The sequence below is a fragment of the Gavialis gangeticus genome, unplaced genomic scaffold (assembly GCF_001723915.1).
Source record: "Gavialis gangeticus isolate Ggan-Ray unplaced genomic scaffold, GavGan_comp1, whole genome shotgun sequence".
Taxonomy (NCBI): domain Eukaryota; kingdom Metazoa; phylum Chordata; order Crocodylia; family Gavialidae; genus Gavialis; species Gavialis gangeticus.
Genome location: NW_017729022.1, coordinates 113206649 through 113210015, shown reverse-complemented (window position 1 = coordinate 113210015; position 3367 = coordinate 113206649). Strand labels below are relative to the sequence as shown.

General features: G+C 44.6%; 1 long non-coding RNA gene across 1 annotated transcript in view; it reads right to left on the bottom strand.

The window, feature by feature from the left end:
• LOC109296557 overlaps positions 1-1794 on the bottom strand; it is a 19089-nt gene extending 17295 nt beyond the window's left edge. The window contains exon 1 of the long non-coding RNA XR_002096985.1: positions 1437-1794. This is a non-coding gene — a long non-coding RNA (uncharacterized LOC109296557). The remainder of the gene's footprint in view (positions 1-1436) is intronic.
• Between the last annotated feature and the right edge of the window lie 1573 nt (positions 1795-3367).

Below are 3367 nucleotides of genomic sequence, written 5' to 3'. Positions count from 1 at the left end.
GGGGGGGGGGGGGGGTAGGGATTAGCAAGGAAGGCTTTTTATAGTAAAGCAAGAAAAGGTTCACTAATGATGTTACAGGATGATAATTCCTAGGCAAACAGCTTTTATTAAAAAGCTCATTTTCCCCATAATTGTCAGCTCTCTTCTAGTTGCAAGAAGACTGCAGTCCAAGTCCATGCCCCAGGAGTTGGCTTGGGAGTAGGTTCTGAGGTTGGTTTGGTTTTAGTTTTTTGTGGGGAGGAGTGGGGGTGCAGAATGGCCAGGGAATGGGAAGCTGTTTCCATGAGAGACTAAAATGCATTGAGTTTTGGGAAATGTATAGAGGTGAAATAAACACCAGATGGGGCCTGATTCTCTGGATGACTTGCAGGAATGGTAAGAGAACTTTAAGGGGAAAAGAGACCTAAAAGAGATCAGTGGTAGATGATACTTTAAGTGTTAAATCCTCATGTTAAACATTTGCATCTGATCTAGTGGTGTTCTTCTTCCCCACCCTGGCAGTAATAGCTGGGTGGTTGCTGTGCCACCAGCAGCTTGTGGCTGCCCAGTCAGCATCCAGTTGGGCACACCTAGAAGCACAAGCAGCTGTGCACAGTTGTAAACCCCTGAAGTTATCACTACTTACGCTTACAGTATGTAGTAGAGAAATACCCACAAGAATGTCCAAGACCCCTGACAAGGGATTAATAAGGATGATACTACATTGGAAAAGCAACTATTTAAAACTCAAACAGAGATGTGGACACTAACTTAGCACAGTTAACACAGGCCAGAGCTAGGTTTGTTGGGTTTCTATGTTTAGAAGGTGGTCTGTGCCTGGAGGCTACAATATAATTACTATGATGGTATAATCCACCTCTTCAACTTCTGCTTGTTGGCAGCTGTATGAAAATGATCTAATGCAAACTAGCAGCATTTGGGACTCTTGAGTGCTATCAAAAGTTACTTTTAAATGAATCTAGAGCATCTTGATTGTTTTTAAGGCTGCCTTGCCAGAGAGAGAGATAGATTAGTGAGATTTTTCCAATGTGGGACACAGACTTCTACATTCTAATCTAGAAAAATGAATCCACAAGGCAGTCTATTCATGGCATTTTGAATGCTGCACTTCACTAATTGCCTGTTCCATGTTCAATAGATATTCAGAAGGAGGCCAAGTAGTGACCTTTTATGCATGTTTCTAAACACTGACATTTTATCACAAACTTGCAACAAATTTGACTGGTTGCAGCCCTGCTGCCTTTTTCTTCTGTGGGAGAAATGGCTCCTGCTTATCTGAAAAATGTGAATGTTGAGCAGAGTTCTGTATAGGAAATGCATGTCCCGCTGGTGTTGTAAGATGTCAACAACGCTGGCATTTGCTACAGTGCAGGTAGGCTTGGCAGTACTTGATTTCTATCAGTAAAAGTCAATTGTCAGTAATCACTGAAATTTACAGGAGCTGGGGCTGGGAGAGAGGGTTGAAGGGGCAAGGCTCTTGGCAGCCAGGAACCTGGTACCACCAGCTACTTGCTATGCCTAGGTCCCAGCCAGGGTACCAAATACCTGGCAAGCCTAGTGCAGCCCTTGTGGGATAGGAGCAGGCCCCTGCATGATCAGGTATGCTTTATTGATTTATGGATATTTATTTTTATACTCTTAAAAGCTTTATAAAAATCACATATTAGCAGCATACTGTCATCACTAAATTGTCTACTGCCCATGCCCCTAATTTCATGCAATACTGAAAATTTGAAATCTATAAAAAGCAATTAATGCTTAAAAACAAACATTGATTTTGGCTGTCAGTTATAAAATAAAAAATCAAATTCTGCCAAGCCTAGCTATGGGCTTTCACAGGTAAAGAGCTTGACTCACTGGGCCATTCAACATTTGACAAGATGTACCAAACCCCTAGTTTTTTCTTGTTCATGCTCTCTCATTAGGCTCTTTCATCTTAGTTCTTGTCTAGTCTTTATCATTCCCCTGGATGTTCCTGTAACAAGTCTTGAGGGTAGCTACAGGCATCCTACAGTGCAGCTGGGGTTCATGGTGGGTGGTGTATGCTCTGGAACCTCTCACCAAGCATACGCTGTTGCCACATGCCCTCTGGGCCCTTTGTTCATTAATTTAGTTACCCTTTCAGCACCTAAGCTATACAAGGCAATGCTATTATCCTAACTGTGCATGTAGGAGGTTGAGAGACTGAGACTTCCCATTGAGCATGGAACTGAAATTGCCTCTTCAGGGTCCCAGGCTGCTGCTGTAAGCTACAAGCCAACTTTCCTTCCCTCTTGCATACAACTTCATATGCAACAAAGTATATGTTGTACTTGCATTTCAAAAGAAGGCAGTACTTGGGTATAGCTATAGTTCAGGGGGATTTGTTCAATGGTAGGTACATCTCCCCGTGTGCCTATAGAGCCAGGTAATCCAGCAGTATTCTGTTTGAACTTGCTACTAACTTAAAACTCTTTGGCTGGGGCGGGGGAGAGGGAGTAGGAGGGAAGAATGTCTTGTTTTTAGTTCCCAGTCCAGTCAGGGCCTGGCACAGAACCCAGGCAAACAACCTGACTTAAATGTTCCTCTGCTTTCAAAGATACTGAAGTGCAGACAGCTATTCTGTTTTTCCACACCAGCCTTGAACTTTCACAGCAGTTCAACAAGCATCCTGGAGATCCACATTGATGGTTAACAAAAGGGGTGGTAGCATGAACTGCCCAGATAGCCTTGGGACCCTGAACTGATGGCCTTTCTTCTTTGAGGTACTGGTAGATGGCATTTCTGACAGACTTCCTCGAAGCCTCTGCATGTAACAGCACAAACAGAAGTGATTTTGTGCCACTTGGCCCTTGAAAGTACAGTCCCCTACAAGGAGCAGCTACATCTGCACAGGTGATTGAACCAGCAATCAGGATGTGGGAGGGCCTAGTTGGGTTGTCCCTGCACTAGGGGCAGGGTCCCAGGTGCCAACTGGAACCAGCTCTGGGGCCACAGAAGCACCCAGAGCTCCCCTAGGTACAGGACAGCTGGCTGGGGGCTAGCAGAGCTCTGGCCAGTTTATAATGCAGGCAACAGTGCCCCCTGCTGCCTGGTCTCTGTCAATGCATGGAGGCACTGAGCTTCTCATGCACAGGAGTGGCACTTGTTAGGTTTTGATGATGCTTGGTGCAAGGTGCTTAATGTTACAGTGTGATGGATACCTTCTGTTAACACCCACAGTGACAAATACATGGCTGAGGTCTTTCCATCTTGTGCTATTCCACAGACAATAGGTGTCAATTATACTTCCTAGGCAGAGAAAGCATTCCTAATTCACTCTCCAGATTGCTGTCCTCTGAAGAAGCAGTCACAGTGTATGGTAAGGTCCATATCTGCATGACAGCAG